General features: G+C 41.9%; 1 long non-coding RNA gene across 2 annotated transcripts in view; it reads right to left on the bottom strand.

The window, feature by feature from the left end:
* Positions 1–368: 368 nt before the first annotated feature.
* The window catches only part of LOC138896967 (uncharacterized), a 58,531-nt gene continuing 33,254 nt past the window's right edge, over positions 369–25,645 (bottom strand). The window contains exons 2-3 of one of the 2 annotated variants that reach the window (XR_011410628.1): positions 25,140–25,304; positions 369–382 (exon numbers count right to left, since the gene is read on the bottom strand). This is a non-coding gene — a long non-coding RNA (uncharacterized lncRNA). Of the gene's footprint in view, positions 383–771; positions 1,015–25,139; positions 25,305–25,645 lie in introns of those variants that run through there. The other variant, XR_011410627.1, reaches the window with a different exon arrangement.

The raw sequence follows: 25,645 nt of genomic DNA on the forward strand, positions 1-25,645 counted from the left end.
CCACCGTGGGGCTAAGGATAATAGTGGTCATTTAGTACGAATCTCTGTAAAATATACTATTTTACGCTTGCCCTTGGAAGTATTTTAGATTCAGGCTGAAAACAACGAATTCTCAATTAATGGCACTACTTATCGACAACGAAGCTGGCCTTCAATATGGGAACAACAACTTGACGCCCTAGGATGAAAGGCTACTCGTCGATGTCGTTGGAGCTCGGGTCAAAATGCCAATAGACGTAAATTAACATGTGGCCATCGAGGCAAACCAACGTTCCGGACTTGAAAATAGCATTCATGGTGGAACTCGATCTGCAGCTCGAAATACCCAAAAACGTTGAGGAAAACGAAATCAGCTTGAGTATGATTTTCGAAATATTGCAAGCTCAACAGGTAGCGATAGCTCAATTGCATATTCAAACCCAGGCACCGAGCAGGCCGGAGCCCAGTCCATCCCGAGAAGTCACCCACAGAACGGGGCCAGCTGTAGTAAGATCAAATGAGCAGGAATCAAGAACTAATCCCGAAAGTATTAAGATACTCGAGGAGCTGACGAAGCGAATAGAGTCAGGAGAAAGGAGGATTGAAGCAAACGACAAAATTGTTTGTCAATTTCTTCTTTTTATATTCCATTACTTTGTGTTGCATTCCATAGACTTGATTAAGAGGTCAGAAGACTGGGATTTTATCATTTGCAATATAATTGAACATGATAAAAAGAACTAGGCAAAGATATGTCTTAATTACCTACTACTAGTAATTATTTCATCCCCTCTCTGTATTTCTCCTCTTAAGAAGTTTGGAGCTATTGCAAGTAAAAAAAACTAGTAAAGTTATAAATGAACGAGTCGCTAAACTTATACTCTGACCAATTTGTGTAACATCTGGCCCTTTTTGAATTTTCATTCGACATGCATTATATTTATGACTTTCAACACGAGAATTCCATAGACTAGCTGACATTCCAGCTCCCACATACTTGCTATTTCGATCATTTGGAGTCAGAAATATTGCAAGCTGAATATAAAAGATGAAATCATTACAGAGATTATCCAAAGTAGAGAGAGCTCAGTGCACCGCCCCACCATCGCACCTATTAATTTTCAGCAAAACCAGCGATAGCGAGCCTTGTCCGAGCTCAACTCTCGGACTGCCATCAGTAGGTCATGGCTGACATCATATCCCACAAAGTCTGCCTTTCCAGGTTTTCATGCAGGAATCCAGGCAACTTCCCATTCAGGAATCCAGGCAGGAATCCAGGCAGCTTTCCAGGCTGGAGTGCACCAGGCTGTTTTAGACAGCCAACCAACCCTTTGTATAGCCATTTTAGTTCTATAAATAGGCTTTGTTTTCATTCTTTGTAAAGCATCAGATATTGAATAAACACAACAAAATATTGGCACTTGCCTCCCAAATTCGAGTCTCTTTATTTCAAAGCTTTCTTGCTTGTTTCGTGTGATTGCCATTGCTTTAGCACGATTGTGCTAATTATTGTCTAAGGGCTGAAGCTAAGTAGCAGTCAGGCTTACTTTGCTGCCCTCGCCGAACCTTCAGAAAACGGTTCCGCGACAATTGGTACCAGAGCCTAGGTTCTTGCATGGCTAAGAACTCACACCGTAACGTTGAAGAAACCCACATTGAAGAGAACCCAGAACCACAAAGAGGCATGGGTCGAAAGCGCGACAAAAGTAGGGCCAGGGACGCATCTCCACCTGAAAGTGAGTTGCTGCCCTATGCTGCACCCGAAGCTTCTCAAGCTATATCTCTAGATGAGAGAGTTTGTATGGTAGAAAGGGGTCTAGAGGTCGCACATCGTCGTATTTCCGCTGTAGAAATCAATATTTGTTCACTTGAGTCAGTTGCCCTTGATGGACTTCAAGAAGTCAAAGGGAACGTTCAGGAGCAAGATGACGGGCTAAACAACCTTGAACTCAAGCTCACTGAGGCTTTGTCTTCCTTACAGGCAGAAGTTGAAGCTTTAAGACAACGCCTAGAGGAGACAGCAGGAACCACTGGGCGAGGTCCCATCACTGTCCGAGAAACACGTATTGAGGCTCCCAAACCCAAAGAATTTCGAGGTGAAAGAAGCGCTCAAGACGTGGAGAACTTCTTGTGGTAGCTGGATGCTTATTTCGAACATGTAAGCATTGCCAGCGATGCTGCCAAAATCCGAACGGCAGCCATGTATTTATCAGAAACCGCCATACTTTGGTGGCGCAGAAAGAAGGAAGATATGGAGAAAGGTACGTGCTTCATCGATACTTGGAAGCAGTTCAAAGAGGAGCTAAAACGGCAGTTTTATCCTCAAAATGTTGTGCACGAAGCTCGCCGACAGTTGAGGGAGCTTAGGCAAACATCCTCCATCCGTGAGTACGTAAAGGATTTTACAAAGCTCACCCTTCAGATCCCCAACTTAACAAGTGAGGATCTATTGTTCCATTTCTTGGATGGCTTGCAGTATTGGGCCAAACAAGAATTGCAAAGGCGTCAGATCGACGACGTCGATGAGGCTATTGTAGTAGCCGAGTCATTAGCAGATTTCCAGACCGGAGCGTCTAAAGGAAACAACAATCGGAGCCAAGCTGCTGCTCCAAAGGCGGACACCAACCGAGGCAAAGGCAGATTCGTTCCCAATCGGAACAATGATAATCGAGGTAACCGCAATCACTCTTCTAATTATCGTAGGGATTATGATGATAAGAGGAAAGGAGCACCAAAGGCTGCTCAGCGAGATGTTTGCTACCTTTGCGGTAACCATTCTCATTCTGCTCGAGATTGTCCTACTCTGAACAAATTAGGAGCAATCGTCGCAGCACACCAGCAGCAAGGACAAACTGCTGCGCCTACTGTTAGGCAACCCGAGGAACGAAGAGCACCAGCTGATGGTGCAGGAAAAGGGAAGAACAAGGCCGTAGGCTTGTTCAATCATATGGCCTTGATAAACCATATGACCACTGCCGCTATTGCTGCCCAACCGCCTCAAGTGAGGCCACGTGAATCTTTGTTCGTCGATGCCAAGTTAAATGGCAAAAAGGTACGCATCATGGTAGATACAGGTGCAACTCATAATTTTGTGACTGAGGAACGAGCTAGGGAGCTTGGACTTGCCTTTGTATCCAGCGACACAATTATGAAGACTGTCAATGCCCTTCCCACTACCATTCATGGCTTTGCTCCTGACGTACAGATTGCTTTAGGAGACTGGCAGGGATTGACAGACTTCACTGTTGCCCCCATGGATGTCTTTGACATCATTCTAGGATTGGACTTCTGGTACGAGGTCAATGCACTTATTGCACCACGTATCAACCAGCTTCATATAAGCGATCCTGGAGGTTCATGTATTGTGCCCCTTGTTCGGGTACCACAAACTGGAGTGCATTTGTCAGTGATGCAACCCGTGAAAGGCTTCAAGAAAGGAGAACCAACATTTCTTGCAACCTTGACGGGAATCGTTGAGCATTCCCTTGAGGCAGTAGCATTGCCTCCCTGCATTGAGCAAGTCCTTGATGATAACAGGGACGTGATGCCGGAAGAACTTCCCAAACATTTGCCACCATGAAGGGAAGTTGATCACCAGATCGAGCTAGTTCCAGGGGCAAAGCCACCAGCCATGTCGCCTTATCGCATGGCACCCCCAGAATTGGAGGAATTGAGGAAGCAACTCAAGGAGTTGCTAGAGGCTGGCCACATACGACCATCCAAGGCACCTTACGGAGCTCCTGTCTTATTTCAGAAGAAGAAGGAGGGTACCATGCGGTTATGTATTGATTACAGGGCCCTTAACAAGGTCACGGTAAAGAATAAGTACCCTATCCCTCTTATTGCTGATTTATTTGATCATTTGGGGCAGGCAAAGGTGTTCACCAAGATGGATCTGAGGAAAGGTTATTACCAAGTGCGGATTGCTGATGGAGACGAGCCCAAGACAACCTGTGTTACACGATATGGGGCTTTCGAATGGTTGGTAATGCCATTCGGTTTAACAAACGCTCCAGCAACATTCTGCACTTTGATGAACAAACTATTCCATCTCTTCTTGGATCAGTTCGTTGTCATCTATCTAGATGATATCGTGGTTTACAGCAACGATATGGAGGACCATGCAGAACATCTTCGCAAGGTATTCCAGGTACTAAGGGAAAATGATATGTGCGTCAAGCAGGAGAAATGCAGCTTTGCACAGCCCATAGTACAATTCCTCGGGCATACAATCAGCCATGGGGAAATTCGGATGGATAGGGACAAGGTAGAAGCTATCCACGACTGGGAAGCTCCAACAAAGGTACCGGAACTTCGGTCCTTTCTCGGCTTAGCCAACTATTATCGGAGATTCATCTTCGGTTACTTGGCTATTGCATCTCCCCTCACTGACTTGCTAAAGAAGGACAGAGAGTGGAAATGGAGCGACATATGCCAGAAGGCATTCGAGGAACTTAAGGCAGCAATCACCAAGGAACCCGTATTGGCCCTGCCTGATTTCTCTAAGGTATTTGAAGTCCAGACTGATGCGTCTGACTTTGCTACAGGAGGCATGCTGATGCAAGATGGCCATCCTATAGCCTTTGAGAGTCGAAAGCTGAATGACGCTGAAAGGCGTTACACTGTCCAGGAGAAAGAAATGACTGCTGTAGTCCACTGCTTAAAGACATGGCATCATTACTTGTTGGGAGCACACTTTGTTGTCAAGACTGACAACGTTGCAACAAGCTACTTCCAAACGCAGAAGAAGCTATCTGCCAAGCAAGCTCGTTGGCAAGATTTCTTGGCAGAATTCGACTACACCCTGGAATACAAACCAGGAAAAGCTAACGTAGTAGCCGATGCTTTGAGTCGCAAGACAATATTGGCAAACATGGTTAGCTCAGCAAGCAGTGGCATCATCCAGACCATCAAAGAAGGTATGAAACTTGATCCCGTAGCTAAACAACTTATTTCTTTGGCCAGTCAGGGAAAAACGCAGCGCTTTTGGGAGGAAGATGGTCTCTTGTACACCACTGGCAAGAGGGTTTATGTGCCCAAATGGGCAAATCTCCGGCGTACACTTCTGAAGGAAGGCCATGACTCTGCCTGGGCAGGTCATCCAGGGCAAAAACGCACAATGGCCCTGATCGAGTCTTCTTATTATTGGCCTCGGATGCGGGACGACATCGAGGTATATGTACGCACTTGTCTAGTTTGTCAACAGGACAAGGTGGAATCCAAGCTTCCAGGGGGATTACTTGAGCCGCTGCCAGTTGCGGCAAAGCCATGGGATAGCATAACCATGGACTTTATCACGTGTTTGCCAAATTCGGAGGGATTCGGCACCATCATGGTGGTTGTCGATAGATTCACCAAGTATGCAACATTTTCGGCCACCACTGCCGGTTGCAAAGCTAAGGAGGCAGCACGGGTATTCTTGAGGGACATCGTGAAATATTGGGGCGTGCCTAAGCACATTGTAAGCGATCGTGACCCTCGTTTCACAGGCGCATTCTGGAGAGAATTGTTCAGCTTGTTGGGAACTCAACTACACTTCTCAACAAGTTTCCATCCACAGACAGATGGGCAAACGGAAAGGATTAATGCCTTACTTGAATTCTATCTGAGGCATTATGTCAGCGCCAATCAGAGAGACTGGGCTAAGCTACTGGACATAGCTCAATTCTCTTACAATTTGCAACGCAGCGAGGCGACTGGGAAGATTCCCTTCGAGCTTGCAACTGGGCAACAACCCAACACTCCTCAGTCATTGCTCGCCAACGTTGGATTGAAGAATCCAGGGGCTTTTCACATGGCCAAGTTTTGGGAGGAACAAGCCGATCTAGCCAGGTCATATCTTAACAAGGATGCCCGTAAGATGAAGAAATTTGCAGATCGGAAACGTCGTCCAGTCAATTACCGGATTGGAGACAGGGTCATGGTGAAACTAAATCCACGGCAGTTCAAATCACTGCGAGGCGTACATCATAGTTTGATTCGCCGATATGAGGGTCCGTTCGAGATTGTTGCCAAAGTGGGGATAATATCATATCGACTGGACATGCCGCGTCATCTGAAAATCTATCCAGTCTTCCATGCTAGCCAGCTTAAACCATATTTCGAAGACATGGAAGACAAGGACTGGGCGCAGACCAGTCGAAGCCAGATCTTTGCTACTCCGCCAGCAACAGACAAGCAGATGGAGGCCATCATAGACCATCAGTTGGTCCGTGGAAAATGATGGGGCAATTCAAGCGCACAGTTCCTTGTTCATTGGAAAGGGACTTCGCTAGAGGAGGCATCATGGGAGAAGTTTGAAGATTTGTGGCAGTTCAAGGAACAAGTCCACGATTATCTTCAGTTGTGTGGCGCCGGGGTCGTCGCCATTTCAGGTGGGGGAGCGTGCACAGCCCCGCCATCGCACCTATTAATTTTCAGCAAAACCAGCGATAGCGAGCCTTGTCCGAGCTCAACTCTCGGACTGCCATCAGTAGGTCATGGCTGACATCATATCCCACAAAGTCTGCCTTTCCAGGTTTTCATGCAGGAATCCAGGCAACTTCCCATTCAGGAATCCAGGCAGCTTTTCATCCAGGAATCCAGGCAGCTTTCCAGGCTGGAGTGCACCAGGCTGTTTTAGACAGCCAACCAACCCTTTGTATAGCCATTTTAGTTCTATAAATAGTCTTTGTTTTCATTCTTTGTAAAGCATAAGATATTGAATAAACACAACAGAAAATTGGCACTTGCCTCCCAATTTCGAGTCTCTTTATTTCAAAGCTTTCTTGCTTGTTTCGTGTGATTGCCATTGCTTTAGCACGATTGTGCTAATTATTGTCTAAGGGCTGAAGCTAAGTAGCAGTCAGGCTTACTTTGCTGCCCTCGCCGAACCTTCAGAAAACGGTTCCGCGACATCAGTCTGTTATTCAGCAACTAAAAAGTCCTTTATACTATTAGACTATAGGAATAGGTAGCTTGCCGTTTTTGTGAATTCAATCCAATAGAAGAGAAGACAACCTTAATTTGGAGCACTGGTACTTCACATGTTATTACTTCAAATTCAACAAATAGAAGACAACCTTAATTAGGAGCACCGGTACTTCACATGTTATTACTACAAATTCAACCCCAAAAGCCAAACGTGAGTAAAAATTGTGGGTGGGGATTCATACATACAAGAAAAATGGAAAAAATAAAAATAAAAATTTCATACTCATATACCTCGTATCCTTGCGAAGATTTGTATACTTTGGCTCAGTATTGTTGTCAGTCTGCGCAACAGTAATAAAATACATTAAATTTGTTGCATAATGGAGAATTAAAAATATTAACTTTTATACATGAACCCTTTTCTCTTCTTTATAATTTTATGAAGCCTAACGTTTTATATTGTGTAAAATGAAATACACTGGTGCAACATTATCTTACATCATCCTTCTGAGAAAGCACGAGAGAAAATATGTTATTGATATTGGATGATGAATACAATACAAAATGTTCTTATTTATAGCTATACACTACAAGGACATATTACTCTTATTCCAATGTGGGACAAGACTATATTATGTACATAGCTCTAAACTAATGCTCTCCCTCAAGCCGGTGCATACAAATCATATGTACCGAGCTTGTTACATATATAACCAATACGAGGACCTGTGAGGGACTTAGTGAAAATATCTGCAAGTTGATCATTCGACCTCACAAACTTTGTAGCAATCTCTCCTGAAAGTATCTTTTCTCTGACGAAGTGACAATCAATCTCAATGTGTTTAGTTCTCTCATGGAGCATCGGATTTGATGCAATATGAAGGGCAGCTTGATTATCGCACACAAGTTCCATCCGACTAATTTTACCAAATTGCAACTCCTTGAGCAATTGTTTGGTCTAGACTAGCTCACATGTTGCCATAGCCATTGTTCGATATTCTGCTTCTGCACTAGAAACTACATTCTGTTTCTTGCTCTTCCAAGATACCAAATTGCCTCCTACTAAAACACAATATCCAGACGTAGAACGTCTATCAGAAGGTGATCCTTCCAGATCAGCATCTGAGTATCCAACGATCTGCTCATGACCTCGATCCTCAAACAGTAACCCTTTGCCTGGAGCCAATTTTATATACCGAATAATGCGGACAACTGCATCCCATTGACTATCAAATGGAGAATTCATAAACTGACTTACATAGCTCACAGGATAAGAAATGTCGGGTCTAGTCATTGTGAGATAATTTAATTTACCAACCAGCTGCCTATAGCTTGCAGGATCGCTAAGCGGCTCCCCCTGTCCTAGCGGAAGATTAGAATTCGGATCCATCGGAGTGTCAACAGGTCTGCAACCTATCATCCCTGTCTCCTTAAGAATGTCTAAAGCATATTTTCTTTAAGAAATAATAATACCTGAGCTAGACTAAGCAACCTCAATACCTAGAAAGTACTTCAATCTGCCTAGATTCTTAGTTTGAAAGTGCTGGAAGAGATGCTACTTCAGATTGGTAATATCATCCTGATCATTGTCAGTAATAAAAATATCATCAACATAGACTACCAAAAAATACAAAGACTTGAAGCAGAGCGCCGATAAAACATAGAGTGGTCAGCTTCACTACGAGTCATGCCAAACTCCCGGATAACCGTGCTGAACTTACCAAACCAGGCTCGAGGAGACTGCTTTTAACCATAAAGTGACCTACGCAAGCGACATACAAAGCCATGAGACTCCCCTGAGCAACAAAACCAGGTCGTTGCTCCATATAAACCTCATCCTCAAGATCACCGTGAAGAAAGACATTCTTAATGTCCAGCTGATAGATAGGCCAATGACGAATCGCAGCCACGGATAGAAAAAGGCGGACTGATGCCACTTTAGCCACGGGAGAGAAGGTATCACTGTAATCGAGCCCAAATATCTGAGTATATCCTTTGGAAACAAGACGGGCCTTAAGTCGATCAATCTGGCCATCGGGACCAACTTTGACTGCATAAACCCAACGACAACCAATAGTAGATTTACCTGAAGGAAGAGAAACAAGCTCCCAAGTACCACTTGTATGTAAAGCAGACATCTCGTCACTCATAGCCTATCGCCATCCTAGATCAGACAACGCTTTACCTGTAGACTTAGGGATGGAAACCGAGGACAAAGAAGATATAAAACTATAATGGGGAGATGACAGGCGATGATAACTCAAGCCGACATAATGAAGATTAGGGTTAAGTGTGGTCCGTATACCTTTCCGAAGTGCAATCGGTGTACTAGGAGCAGTGTCCGCAGTAGGAGCAGGGTCAGGTACAGGACGAGAACCAGTTGGGCCTGATGTAGGGTGCAAACGACGATGATAAATCAAGAGCGGTGTTCCTGTGGCTAGGGAACCAGGAGGAACAACACTAGACTCCTTAACGGTTGGTATGGGTGAAACCTATGTGGTCGAAGGTGGAGGAGGAGCTATAGTAAACTCCTCAAAGGTCGGTATAAGTAAGACCTCAGATATATCATAGTGGTCACCAGAAGTAAAGAAAGGTTTAGACTCAAAAAATGTGGCATCGGCTGACATAAGGTACCTACGAAGATCATGTGAATAACAACGATATCCCTTCTGAACATGAGAATAACCAAGGAAGACACACTTGAGAGAACGAGTAGCTAACTTATCTTTCTCCGAGGCTAAGTTATGAACAAAACACGTGCTCCCAAAAACACGAGGTGGAAGAGAGTAAAAGGCTGACTGGGAAAACAATACTGAATGCAGAATCTGATCCTTAATGGGAGACTAAGGCATCCGATTAATCAAATAACAAGTTGTGAGAACTGTATCGCCCCAAAAACACAACGGAACACGAGATTCAATTATAAGTGTTCGAGCAGTCTCAATAAGGTGCCTATTCTTTTTCTCTGCAACCCCATTTTGCTCAGGGGTATAAGGACAAGATGTTTGATGAATAATTCCTTGAGAAGTCATAAACTGCTGAAACTGAGAAGATAAATATTCTAAGGCATTATCACTACAAAAAATGCGAATAGAAACATCAAATTGGTTTTTGATTTCATCACAAAAACTCTGGAATATAGAGAATAACTCAGAACGATATTTCATTAAGAAAAGCCAAGTGCATCTTGAGTAATCATCAACAAAACTAACAAAATAACGAAATCCCAAGGTTGAAATGACTCTACTAGGACCCCATATATCAGAATGAACTAATGAGAAAACAGACTCTGCATGACTCTCAACACTACGTGGAAAGGAGGCTCGGGTATGTTTCCCAAGCTGACACGACTCACAATCTAATATAGACAAACTAGATAAACTAAGCACCATCTTCTAAAGTTTGGATAAACCCGGATGCCCTAAATGTCTATGGATTAGGTCTGGAGAATCTGTAACTAGACATGTTGTGGAAGGACTGAGTGAGTTAAGTTAGTAAAGGCCTTCTGATTCACGTCTTGTACCAATTGTCCATCTCGTACTGCGGTCCTGCATAATAAAGGAATCATCAGTAAAATATATACCACAATGGAGGGCACGAGTCAAACGACTAACAGATGCAAGACTAAAAGGATAGCCAGGGATATAAATAGCGGAATCTAGGGTGAAAGAAGATAAGGGGTTAGCTTGTCTAACTCCTTTTGACTTAGTTTGACATCCATTGGCTAAAGTAATAGTAGGAAGAGACTGTGAATATACAATATTCGAAAAAAGTGATTTATTACCAGAGATGTGATAAGAATCGCCTGAGTTCATGACCCATGGTCCAAGAGTACTAGACTGGGAAACACAAGCAAAAGAATTACCAGCAACAGAAGCATCAATCTGGGCAACGGAGGCTACTTGTGGAGACGTCAGCTTACTTGCTCGATACTGAAGGAGCTCATTATATTCTTCTTTAGAGAAAGAAAATCCATGGTTACCTGTAGTCTCGGTCTGAGCAATGTAAGCATTTTTGGGTGGACGACCGTGTAAGGAATAGCACATTTCACGAGTGTGTCCAAGTTTGTGACAATAAGAACACTTGGGTCTAGATCCTCCAAAACGACCTCCTCCTCGTCTATTCTCCATAGTTTGAGACGTCCGAACATCCACTGTCTGGGATACGAGAACAAAGGAATCAAGTATTTGTGATGAGATCATTGGGTGACTTGGTGCTGCAGCAAGGCGGAGTAATCGAGAGAATAATTCATTAACTATGGGGACAGTCGTACAAGCCAAAATCTAGTCGCATACTGAATCAAAATCATTAGAAAGTCCAGCGAGTGTAAGAACTAGAAACATCTTCTGTTGCTGCTCTTATTGTTTTTCCACACTAGTAGAAACTGGCATCAACTTCTCAAATTCCTCCATGACTGCCTGTGCTTGACCCAAGTAAGTAGACATATCTAGTTCCTGCTTCTTTAAGTTTATCATCCGCGATATTACTTCATAGAAGCGAGATATGTCATTAGTGTATAAGGTACGAGCCTTTGCCCTAACCAAATAACATGTTTGGAATTGACGAAACAAGGGCGTCAACTTGGAATCAATAGATCGCCACAAGATGCTACATAACTAAGCATCGATCTTTGCCCAAAGTATTATCGCCTTTTCATCTCCTTCGCTAGACTGTTTGATTAGATGATCTTGAACACCTTGACCTTTACACCACAACTCGACAGATGAAGCCCAAGCTAATTTAAACTTCCCATTAAAGGTTCCGAGGTAATCATAACACTAGAGCTTCCAGAATTCATGTTTTTAGACAAAAAAATATCAAATCCCAAAGACATCGTTGCAAATTATTACCAAATAAGAGAAAGAATCAACGGTAATCCACTGAAACAGAGTAAGGAAACACTGAAATAGAATAATGAATTACTGTAGATGTCAGAATCTTACTGTAGCTACCGAAAAAATTCAAACTGGTCGGAATGAAACAAAAACAGTAGGGGTAGGATCGGAATTACCATACGACCCAACTTTTCTGAAGGGACTTTTTCAAAAAATGGCCGGAAGTGGGCGTACGCGCCGGCGCATGAGCTTCTGGTGGCGCGTGGGGGCACGTGAGGAGGCTTCTACTGGAGATTTTTACTGGGATTTGGTCGCCGGACAATAACTACTCTTGTGGTAGTATTGGATTTTGCACAACACTGACGGAGATAAAGCAGACGCAAATAACCTTGAAAAAGTAGCCGGAAAAAGACTTTTGGTGACTGATTTCTCTTCCCGGGGTCGCTGGAATTTATGCATAGCGATACCATGTGAGAAAGCACGAGAGAAAATATGTTATTGATATTGGATGATGAATACAATACATGAGATCATTATTTATAGCTATACACTACAAAGACATATTACTCTTATTGCAATGTAGGACAAGACTATATTATGTACATAGCTCTAAACTAACAATCCTATTAGGCTTTACTTTTACACATTATCTATTCTTTTGTTCAGCAATGAAGAATTCAAGAAAGATGTAAGTTGGGGTAACATTATCTTACATCAACCAGTTGAGCTTCAAATGTGATATCTTCTGTTGGTGGCATACGTCTTTGTCAGAAAAGATCATCTTTGGTAACTCTTCTAATAGGAATAGGTTTCAGAAGGACAACCTTCATCGTTTAATCATATTCTCCATATATCAACTGTTGAGATACTTGAATTTTTCTTTGTAGTTGATAAAATGTATTTCATCCATCATCAATTCAGTATTTTAGATAGTGTGCGACGGCAAATAGCGACGAGGGCCTGCTTCATTGAGGCGAGAGGCGCGCAGCGAAGAGCTCGCCTTTTTTATGTGAAGCGATAATTTAAATAAAAACATAAAATATTATATACATATAACTAAAAACTCAATAAAAATAATATATTAATAAATATATCAATTCAAAAATTAAAGACTCAATAGATAGTCATAGTAGATTCACAAACTAAAGTCTAATAGTCTAAAACAAGCAACATCTATTCTTCTTCAAGAATTTCAATTTTTCTACAACTTCATGAATGTTAGCATTATATTACTATCGGATGATGTCATTTCAATGCTGTTTTATAGAAAAAAAAAATTATCAAGTCAATATGCAATTAATTCTACTCTATAAGACTATAAGTCTATAATTGAAAAAACAGAGCAAAAAAAATTGTAATGACCCAACCGGTCATTTTAATTTTTAGAACCCCGTTCCCTAAAATAAAAATTCCTATAGGTGCTGGTAATGATTTATGACTTGCGGAGATGGTTGGTTCGGGATTTGGAAGTGTTTGGAGTGTAATCGGAACATTTGGTTCCTTAAGTTGGCCTTAATGTATTAAGTTTGACTTCGGTCAACATTTTTGAGAAAACGACCCCGGAATAGAATTTTGATAATTTCAACAGCTCCGTATGGTGATTTTGGACTTAGGAGCGTGATCGGAATTTTCTTTGGAAGTCCGTGGTGAAATTAGGCTTGAAATGGCTAAAATTGGAATTTAAAGTTTGAAAGTTTGACCGGGGAGTTGACTTTTTGATACCGGAGTCAGAATTCAGTTCCAAAAATTTTCATAGCTCCGTTATGTAATTTATGACTTGTGTGTAAAATTTGAGGTCAATCGGAGTTGATTTGATAGGTTCCTACATTGAATGTAGAAGTTAAAAACTCTTAGTTTCATTAAGCTTGAATTGGGGTATGATTCATGATTTTAGCATTGTTTGATGTGATTTAGAGGTTTGACTAAGTTCGTATGATGTTTTAGGACTTGTTGGTATATTTGATTGAGGTCCCGAGGGTCTAGGGTGAGTTTCGGATGGTTAACGGATCAAAAGTTGGACTTAAAAAGCTGCTGCAATTTTCTCTTCTGCTGCATTTTCTAGGATGTAACCGAGCCTCAGATTGAGCCCCAGATATCGAGCCTCAGATTGAGCCCCAGATATCGAGCCCCAGATCGAGCCCCAGATATCGAGCCCCAGATATAGAGCCCCAGATACCGAGACTCAGATCGAGGCCTGAGTCGAAGTCAGGGACGAGGCTCAGTATCGAAGCCTCGATCGAAGGCAAGGCTCGAGGGCATAATCGAGGGTAAGGCTCGAAGGCTCAAGCTCGATGCAATGATTGAGGCTATGATCGAAGGCCCAACCTCGATACCCTGATCGAGGCCATGACCGAGGTCCAGACTCGAGCATGTGATCAAAGTCGCGATCGAAGGTAAGGCTCGATGGCATGATCGAAGGTATGGCTCGAGGGCTCGGATCAAGGACCAACCCTCGATGCACTGATTGAAGGCACATGTTCGATGCAGCGATTGAGGCCCTGTTCGAGGCCCAGTTCCGAAGTGCTGGGCAGTGTTATAAAAAGAGGGCATTCGTCCCATTTTGCCATTTTTTACGAACTTGAGCTTGAGCAGAGACGACTTTTGGCAGATTTTCAAGGGAAAAATATTGGGGTAAGTGATTCTAACTCGGATTTGATCAATAGACAAGAATATATCATTGTTTTCATAATTTAATTAGTGTTTTGATATTGAAATTTAGAAAAGTTTAGAAATCTCATAGAAATGAAATTTCGAGATTTCGGTATCGATTCGGAGTCGGATTTGAGTGAAACTGGTATGGTTGGACTCGTAATTGAATGGGTTATCAGATTTCGTAACTTTCACCAGATTTCGAGATGTGGGCCCCGCGGGCGAATTTTTAATTAATTTCGGGATTTTTATTTAAAATGTAGTATTTCCTTATAGAAGTTGATTCCTATAATATTTAGTGATTGTATCGAATTATTTTGGCTAGATTCGAGCCAGGCGGAGTTGGATAATCGTGGAAAAGGCAAAATTGTGGATTAAATTGGAGCAAGACGAGGTAAGTCTCTTGTCTAATCTTGTGAGGCAAAAATTACCTCATAGGTGATTAAGATTAAATAATTGTTGCTAATTGTGGGGGGTACGTACGCACGAGGTGATGGGAGTCCGTGCATAGCTACTATTAATGCTAAAGTCCGGGTAGTTTAGGACTCAAAGCATATATTACTTGTGTAAATTGTATTCTTTGATTAATTAATATTAATTGATATATATATATATATGAATATATTGTGAATTGTTTGATAAAGATATTAAATATATATATATATATATATGAATATATTGCGAATTGTTTGATAAAGATATTAAAGGATGAAAATCTCATAGGCTTGATTTCTTTTTAAATCAATTAATTGTCAAAAGAAATTGTTCTCCTCCCAAATTTATCATATAATAAACATATTGTCCTTCCAGAGGCACATAAGAAAATGTCCTCCTTTCTTGTGGAGCGGGCCGAACGCCTCGGCAGGATAGATGCATCTATGGAGCGCGTCTCACGTCCCTCGGCAGTGTACACGACACTCTGGATCGGGCCGTACGTCTTCGACAGAAATCATGCTTAATAATAATAATAATTACACGATGCTTTAATAATTTATTTCAGCTTGTAAAACTAATTAGTAAATTGAAAATCTTTGGAATTTAATGAATTATTATTCTTAATTGTTAAGGAATTAATTGTTACTCCTTTAAATGAGATTTAATTGATAAATTGGAATTTATTTGAATTAAAGGAATTTAATTAATATATTGAAAATTTATACATTTGAAGGAATTTGATTATTTCCGCTGATTAAATAAATTTTGTAAATCACATTGATTTAAATATCCTAGTTTTATTTCAATTGTTATTGATCTATAGTGAGTGTCAAAGTCGGCCATCTCGTCTCTACCACTTTGTGATTAGGCTTGATACTTACTGGGTACACGTTGTTTACGTACTCATACTACACTTGCTGCACTTTTTGTGCAGGATCTGAGACAGGTACTAGTGGAGGACCTATCATCACATACCCACGTCATCCAGAGACATAGTGGTGAGCTGCCTTTTTGAGCCGTTCTGCAGCTACCAGTGTCTCTACTTCTGATATTTATATTCTATCTATTTTATTCAGACAGTATTTGGAGTTTTTGTATAATCTACTAGATGCTCATTCACTTGTGACACCAGGTCTTGGCACACACATTGGTAGAGTTTGGGTTTATATTTTCTTGGTTTTAAATTTTATCAATGTATGCTTAATTAATTAGTTGGCTTGCCTAGCCGTAGTGTTGGACGCCATCACGACCTACATGTGAAATTGGGTCATGACAACATGGTATCAGAGCACTAGGTTCACGTAGCTTTCACAAGTTATGAGCAGACCTAATAGAGTCTTGCGGATCGGTACGGAGATGTTTGTACTTATCTTCGAGAGGCTATATGGTGTTAGGAAGCTACCTTTCTTCATATTCTATCGTGCAATTTATGTAGTACTAAATATCCTTCCCTTATTCTCTCACAGATGGTGAGAACACACTCTAATGATATTCCAGACCAGGGAAGAGCTACTCCCCTAGTTGCTAGAGGCCGAGGCAGAGGCCGAGGGAGGGCTCCATCCGGTGGTACAGGGCGAGGACGTCCCAGGACTATTCCGGTTATGCCGCTAGTGGATCCAGTAGAGAATACCATTATTGAGGAGCAGGGTGAGGTGCCTGTGGCAGAGCCAGCTCCGATGGACTTCACATTTGCACCGGGATTTCAGGATGTTATGGGTCGTATACTGCGATTCATGGATAATATGACTCAGGCCGGTTTATTTCCGGCAGACCCAACAACATCTCAGGCGGGCGGGGGAGCAAAGACCCCTACTGCGCAGGCTCATGGACAAGCAATTGCTATATATCAGACCCAGGGTGCATTACCCGTAGGTGGAGTCCAGCCAGTGGCAGCAGCTACACATGAGCCCAGGCCGGCTGTAGCCGCCGATCCTCAGAAACTATTGGACAGAAGGACTAGACTACATCCTCCTGTCTTCAGGGGTGAGCGACATGAGGATCCACAGGATTTCATTGATTGTTGCAAGGATAGACTGTACAACATGAGGATATTGGAATCCCATGGGGTTGATTTCGCTACTTTTCAGCTAGAGGGTAGAGCCCGTAGATGGTGAAAGTCGTATGCTCTTGGCAGACCAGCAAATTCTCCTCCCATGACTTGGGACAGGTTCACCCGCATTTTCTTGGACAGGTATATTCCACCCTCCCAGAGGGAAGAGTTGCGGTTTCAGTTTGAGCAGCTCCAGCAGGGTCAGATGTCAGTGACCGATTATGAGGCGAGGTTTTCTAAATTATCTCGCCATGCACTAATGATACTCCCTACTGAGGCGGAGAGGTGCGAAGGTTTGTAGTCGGTTTACATAGTGGTATTCAGGCTACTATGGCTCAAGAGGTTGAGATGGGTACTTCTTATGAGCGAGTTGTGGAGATAGCCCGGAGGATTGAGGGTGTACGTCAGCGGCGCCGAGAGCATATTATGAGAGATAATCTGTTCAGGTACTCTGGAGAGTTTAGAGGTGCTCCGTCCGGGGGCAGAGGTCAGTTCGTGAGGGACAGTCCAGCAGACCCCCATATCCAGCACCACCACCTCCTCGAGGTGCTCCAGTGCGACCTTATCTCAGTGCTATCCCAGAGAGTTCATACCGCCCACCAGCTATTCAGGGTCCTCCCAGTGGGTATTCAGGTCCCCAGGACCAGACACTTAGTCAGCAGCCCATCGCACCGAAGAGTTGTTACGAGTGCGGGGATCCCAGTCACATACAGAGGTTTTGCCCCAGGCTTCGGGGTAGATTAGTACAGCACGGTCAGCAGCCTATGCTTGCCAGACCAGTTGCTCCACCAGTAGTCCGACCACCCAGAGGTGGTGGACAGGTGGGTAGGGGTCGTCCTAGAGGTGGAGGTCAGCTAAGCGGAGGCCAGCCAGTTGGCGCTCCAGCTCAATTTTATGCTTTTCCGGCTAGACCAGATGCGTAGGCCTCATATGCCGTGATTACAGGTATTATTTCTGTTTGTGGAAAAGGTGCCTCAGTATTATTTGATCCGGGATCTACGTATTCATATGTGTCATCTCTATTTGCTCCATTCTTGGGCATTTCTCGTGAGTCCTTGAGTACTCCTGTTTATGTGTCCACTCCTGTGGGCGATTCTGTTGTTGTAGACCGGATCTACCGGTCCTGTATTATTACATTCTGTGGTTATGAAACTAGAGCAAATCTCATATTGCTTGAGATGATAGATTTTGAAATTATTCTGGGTATGGACTGGTTGTCTCCATATCACGCTATTCTAGACTGTCATGCCAAGACTGTTACCTTGGCTATTCCAGCATTGCCTAAGCTGGAGTGGAAGGGTTCGCCTGTTAGTTCATTTAATCGAGTTATTTCTTTTATAAAGGCTCAACACATGGTTGAGAAGGGTTGTTTGGCTTATCTAGCCTATGTTCGGGATATTACTGTAGAGACTCCTACTATTGATTCAGTGCATGTAGTTCGGGAGTTCCCCGATGTATTTCCGTCAAATCTTCCAGGTATGCCACCTGATCGTGATATTGATTTCTGTATTAACTTGGCTTCAGATACCCAGCCTATATCTATCCCACCGTATCGTATGGCTCCGAAAGAATTGAAAGAACAGCTTGAAGAGTTACTATCCAAAGGGTTCGTCAGACCGAGTGTATCGCCTTGGGGTGCACCAGTATTGTTTGTGAAAAAGAAGGATGGAACAATGCGGATGTGTATTGATTATTGCCAATTGAACAAAGTTACTATTAAGAACAAGTACCCGTTGCCGCGTATTAATGATCTATTTGACCAGTTGCAGGGTGCTAGGGTATTCTCTAAGATCGACTTGAGGTCGGGGTACCATCAGTTGAAGATTCGGGATTCGGATGTTCCAAAGACTGCTTTCCTTACTAGATATGGTCATTATGAGTTTCTGGTAATGTCTTTTGGTTTAACTAATGCACCGGCAGCATTTATGGATCGGATGAACAAGGTATTCAGGCCATATATTGACTCATTTGTCATTGTCTTCATTGATTACATTTTGATCTTCTCTCGTAGTAAGGAGGAGCATGAGCAGCATATGAGAGTGGCGCTTCAGACATTACGGGAACAAAAGCTATATGCTAAGTTCTCTAAATGTGAGTTTTGGCTAGAGTATGTAGCATTTTTGGGACATATCGTATCAGGCGAAGGTATTAAAGTTGATCCCAAAAAGATTGAGGCAGTTCAGAATTGGCATCGTCCCACTTCGGCGACGGAGATCAGGAGTTTTCTGGGTTTGGCAGGTTATTATCGTCGGTTCGTGGAAGGTTTTTCATCTATTGCAGCACCTTTGACCAAATTAACCCAGAAGGGTGCTCCATTCCGATGGTCCGATGATTGTGAGGTGAGCTTTCAGAAGCTCAAGTCATCATTGACTACAACACCAGTGTTAGTGTTGCCTTCTGGTTCGGGGATGTATACAGTGTATTGCGACACTTCGCGCGTTGGCTTGGGTTGTGTATTGATGCAGGAAGGGCAAGTTATTGCATATGCTTCACGTCAGCTGAAGCCCCATGAAAAGAATTATCTGGTACATGATTTGGAGTTAGCTGCGATTGTTCACGCTCTTAAGATTTGGAGGCATTATCTTTATGGGGTGTCTTGCGAAGTTTACACTGATCATCGCAGTTTGCAGCATTTGTTCAAGCAGAGAGATCTAAATTTGAGGCAGCGCAGATGGCTGGAGTTACTAAAAGATTATGATATTACTATCTTGTATCATCCGGGCAAAGAAAATGTGGTTGCAAATGCCTTAAGTAGAAAGGCGGAGAGTATGGGTAGTTTGGCTTTCATTTCAGCAGAGGAAAGACCATTAGCCTCAGATATTCAGTCTTTGGCTAACAGACTTGTGAGGCTGGATATTTCAGAGCCCAGCCGAGTTCTTGCATGTGTTGTGGCCCGGTCTTCACTATTTGAACAGATCAAGGCTCGCCAGTATGATACCAAGGAAGTTACTATTAGAGCGGATGGTGTTTTGCGACTCCAGGATCGTCTGTGTGTTCCTAATGTGGATGAACTAAGGAAAAAGATCCTAGAAGAGGCACACAGTTCTCGATATTCTATTCATCCAGGTGCTACTAAGATGTATCATGACTTGAGGCAACATTATTGGTGACGACGAATGAAAAAGGACATAGTTGAGTATGTAGCTCGGTGTCTAAATTGCCAGCATGTTAAATATGAGCACCAGAGGCCAGGTGGCCTACTCCAACAGATGACCATACCAGAGTGGAAATGGGAACGAATTACTATGGATTTTGTAGTTGGGTTGCCGCGGACCTTGAGGAAGTTTGATGCAGTTTGGGTGATTGTTGACAGGTTGACCAAGTCGGCACATTTTATTCCTGTTGTGACTACATATACTTCAGAGAGGTTGGCCCAGATTTATATTCAGGAGATAGTTCGGTTGCACGGTGTGCCAATTTCCATCATATCAGATAGAGGCCCTCAGTTTACTTCACATTTCTGGAGAGTAGTACAGAGTGAGTTAGGGACCCATGTAGAGCTCAGCACAGCTTTTCATCCGCAGACCGATGGACAGTCAGAGAGGACAATTCAAATTTTGGAGGATATGCTCAGAGCATGTGTGATTGGCTTTGGAGGTCAGTGTGATCGTTTCCTGGCTTTGGCCGAGTTTGCTTATAATAACATTTACCAATCCAGCATCGAGATGGCTCCGTTTGAGGCTTTATATGGTCGGCGATGTCGTTCACCTATCGGATGATTTGAGCCAGGTGAGGCTAAGTTATATGGTACTGATTTGGTAAGGGATGCCTTGGAAAAGGTAAAGTTGATTCAGGAGCGACTTTGTACAGCACAGTCCAGACAAAAGAGTTACGCGGATCAGAAAGCGCGTGATATATCATTATGGTAGGTGAAAAAGTTCTCTTGAAGGTTTCGCCGATGAAGGGAATTATGAGATTCGGGAAGATAGGCAAGTTGAGCCCAAGGTTTAAAGGCCCATTTGAAGTGTTGAAATGAGTTGGGGAGGTTGCTTATGAGCTTGCCTTGCCTACCAGCCTATCGGGAGTTCATCCGGTTTTTCACGTATCTATGCTACGGAAGTATCATGCCGACCTATCACATGTGTTAGACTTCAGCACAGTTCAGCTAGATAATAGCTTGGGTTATGAAGAGGAGCCAATTGCCATTGTTGATAAACATGTTCGCTAGTTGAGATCCAAGAGGATTTCTGCAGTAAAAGTCCAGTGGAGGGCCAACCAGTCGAAGAAGCGACTTGGGAGACCGAGGAAGACATGCGGAGCAGATATCCACACTTATTCAGCACTCCAGGTACAATTCTAAACCCGTTCGAGGACGAACGTTTGTTTAAAAGGTGGAGAATGTAATGACCCAACCGGTCATTTTAACTTTTAGAACCCCGTTCCCCAAAATAAAACTTCCTGTAGGTGCTGGTAATGATTTATGACTTGCGGGGATGATTGGTTCGGGATTTGAAAGTGTTTGGGGTGTAATCGGAACATTTGGTTCCTTAAGTTGGCCTTAATGTATTAAGTTTGACTTCGGTCAACATTTTTGAGAAAACAACCCCGGAATAGAATTTTGATGATTTCAACAGCTCCGTATGGTGATTTTGGACTTAGGAGCGTGATCGAATTTTTATTTGGAAGTCCGTGGTGAAATTAGGCTTGAAATGGCTAAAATAGGAATTTAAAGTTTGAAAGTTTGACCGGGGAGTTGACTTTTTGATACCGGAGTCGGAATTCAGTTCTGAAAATTTTCATAGCTTCGTTATGTAATTTATGACTTGTGCGTAAAATTGGAGGTCAATCGGAGTTGATTTGATAGGTTCCGACATTGAATGTAGAAGTTGAAAACTCTTAGTTTCATTAAGTTTGAATTGGGGTATGATTCATGGTTTTAGCGTTGTTTGATGTGATTTAGAGGTTTGACTAAGTTCGTATGATGTTTTAGAACTTTTTGATATATTTGGTTGAGGTCCCGAGGGTCTCGGGTGAGTTTTGGATGGTTAACGGATCAAAAATTGGACTTAAAAAGCTGCTGTAATTTTCTCTTCTACTGCATTATCTGGGATGTGACCGAGCCTTAGATCGAGCCCCAGATACCGAGCCTCAGATTGAGGCCTGAGTCGAAGTCAGGGACGAGGCTCAGTATCGAAGCCTCGATCGAAGGCAAGGCTCGAGGGCATGATCGAGGGTAAGGCTCGAAGGCTCAAGCTCGATGCAATGATTGAGGCTATGATCGAAGGCCCAACCTTGATACCCTGATCGAGGCCATGACCGAGGTCCAGACTCGAGCATGTGATCGAAGTCACGATCGAAGGTAAGGCTCGATGGCATGATCGAAGGTATGACTCGAGGGCTAGGATCAAGGCCCAACCCTCGATGCACTGATTGAAGGCACATGTTCGATGCCGCGATCGAGGCCCTGTTCGAGGCCCAGTTCCGAAGTGCTGGGCAGTGTTATAAAAAGAGGGCATTCGTCCCATTTTACCATTTTTGACGAACTTGAGCTTGAGCAGAGACGACTTTTGATAGATTTTCAAGGGAAAATATTGGGGTAAGTGATTCTAACTCGGATTTGATTAATATACAAGAATATATCATTGTTTTCACAATTTAATTAGTGTTTTGATATTGAAATTTAGAAAAGTTTAGAAATCTCATAGAAACGAAATTTCGAGATTTCGGTATCGATTCGGAGTCGGATTTGAGTGAAACTGGTATGATTGGACTCGTAATTGAATGGGTTATCAGATTTCGTAACTTTCGCCAGATTCCGAGATGTGGGCCCCGCAGGCGAATTTTTAATTAATTTCGGGATTTTTATTAAAAATGTAGTATTTCCTTATAGAAGTTGATTCCTATAATATTTAGTGATTGTATCGAATTATTTTGGCTAGATTCAAACTAGACGGAGTTGGATAATCGTGAAAAAGGCAAAATTGTGGATTAAATTGGAGCAAGACGAGGTAAGTCTCTTGTCTAATCTTGTGAGGGGGAAATTACCTCATAGGTGATTAAGATTAAATAATTGTTGCTAATTGTGGGGGGCTACGTACGCACGAGGTGACGAGAGTCCGTGCGTAGCTACTATTAATGCTAAAGTCCGTGTAGTTTAGGACTCAAAGCATGTATTACTTGTGTAAATTGTATTCTTTGATTAATTAATATTAATTGATATATATATATATATGAATATATTGTGAATTATTTGATAAAGATATTAAAGGATGAAAATCTCATAGGCTTGATTTCTTTTTTAAATCAATTAATTATCAAAAGAAATTGTTCTCCTCCCAAATTTATCATAGAATAAACATACTGTCCTTCCGGAGGCACATAAGAAAATGTCCTCCTTTCTTGTGGAGCGGGCCGAACGCCTCGGCAGGATAGATGCATCTATGGAGCGCGCTGCACGTCCCTCGACAGTGTACACGACACTCTGGATCGGGCTGTACATCCTCGGCAGAAATCGTGCTTAATAATAATAATAATAATTACACGATGCTTTAATAATTTATTTCAGCTTGTAAAGCTAATTAGTAAATTGAAAAATCTTTAAAATTTAATGAATTATTATTCTTAATTGTTAAGGAATTAACTGTTACTCCTTTAAATGAGATTTAATTGATAAATTAGAATTTATTTGAATTAAAGGAATTTAATTAATATATTAAAAATTGATATATTTGAAAGAATTTGATTATTTCCGCTGATTAAATAAATTCTGTAAATCACATTGATTTAAATATCCTAGTTTTATTTCAATTGTTATTGACCTATAATGAGTGTCAAAGTCGGCCATCTCGTCTCTACCACTTTGAGATTAGGCTTGATACTTACTGGGTACACGTTGTTTACGTACTCATACTACACTTGCTGCACTTTTTGTGACGGATCTGAGACAGGTACTAGTGGAGGATCTATCATCATATACCCACATCATCCAGAGGCATAGTGGTGAGCTGCCTTTCTGAGCCGTTCTGCAGCTACCAGTGTCTCTTCTTCTGATATTTAGATTCTATCTATTTTATTTCAGACAGTATTTAGAGTTTTTGTATAATCTACTAGATGCTCATTCACTTGTGACACGAGGTCTTGGCACACACATTGGTAGAGTTTGGGTTTATATTTTTTTGGTTTTAAATTTTATCAATGTATGCTTAATTTATTAGTTGGCTTGCCTAGCCGTAGTGTTGGGTGTCATCACGACCTACAGGTAAAATTGGGTCGTGACAATAATAGAGCAAACAAAAAAAAGGGCTATTGCCTCTACTCTGCCTCTGGTCGAAAAACAGAACCCAAAAATTAAAATAGAGCTCTGATAAAAAAACAGAGCAAATAAAGAAGAAATAGCTGATCAATAAAGAAAGAAGAAAGAAGAAGAAAAAGAAAAAAAGAAGAAGACAGCAATGGTGAAGTTGACCGGAGCGAAGAAAAAAAGAAAAAGATAGTTGAAGTAGAAGAAGAAGAAAGAAGAAGAAGAAGAAGAGAAAAGAAAGTAGCATACCTAAGTTAGTGTGTTGATGGCTGATGATGGAAGAAGAAGAAGAAGATGATGAAGTCCTAATTTTTCTGTTGAGAAATGGTCGTCGCTCGTCGCTGAAGGAGAAGAAGTGAAACCCAAGCCCTAATTTTGTGTTTTAATCTAAATCACTGCCTTTTCTTCCATTTTTTTCAAATAGCGTCGCCTCGCAGCGCCTCTCGCTACACAAGCAAAGGCCCTCGCCTTTTTATTCGCAACGCAACAGACCAAAAAAACGTAGCTGCCTCGCCTCACCTCGCCACACGCAATTAGCGATGTAGCGCTCACTATTTACAACACTGCATCAATTCAAAACTCATTTTGTTTGTTAACTATACGACATCCTTATAAAGTTGAATGGACAAAAAGAAAGAAGGCAAAGACATGGAAAAGTAACTTTTGAAAACATAAAAAGGTTATGGAAAAAATGGGTGTTGGTAAATGATAAACACTGCTTTTTCTGTCTCATAATTTACCATATCTGACTTTCAAGTTTCAAAATCATTATAGGCTTTTGTCGAAGGCATTATTATGCCATAGTTTTGCTCGATAAAATGAAACAAAAAATTAAAGAATATGTAAAAAGTACTATAATGCAGAAATTTCATAGTATTCAACTAAAACATTAAAAACGAACAAAATATGGTAAATTCAGTTTACCAAATTTTAACGTGATTGTTAATTTTATATATATATGGATATATTATGGCACAGAACAGTATGAAACGATAATCAATCGTGAACTTAATTAATTCAAATAAACCAAAATACATACCTTAATTGTTTTTACAGTTGGCTTGTTCAAAAGATTAAGTTGCTTCTCCAATACAAGTTCCTCTAGTTTGGACAACTTTATTTCTCCTTGAAATCCGTGATAACTCAGAAAAAAATATACCACCAGCAATATTTGTCGAACAATTCTTTGATGAATCAACATACTCTGAATTCATTAGTATAACCTTTATAGGTGCGACTACTGAATATATATGTATATAATCACTTTGTCATTGTATGCTTGCAGTATGCACAATGCAAACCTCATTAAAGTCACCAAGTTATGTAAATAAAATAGACCAAAATCTAAAGTTATAAGAAAGTACCCAACAACAACAACCCAGTATAATTCTACTAATGGGGTCTGGGGAGGGTAGTTTGTACGCAGACCTTACCCCTACCCTGGGATAGAGAGGTTGTTTTCGATAGACTCTCGGCTCCCTCCTCCAAGAACTCCCCACCTTGCTCTTGGGGTGACTCAAACTCACAACTTCTTGGTTGAAAGTG

This window comes from Nicotiana tomentosiformis, chromosome 8, assembly GCF_000390325.3.
Source record: "Nicotiana tomentosiformis chromosome 8, ASM39032v3, whole genome shotgun sequence".
Taxonomy (NCBI): Eukaryota; Viridiplantae; Streptophyta; class Magnoliopsida; order Solanales; family Solanaceae; genus Nicotiana; species Nicotiana tomentosiformis.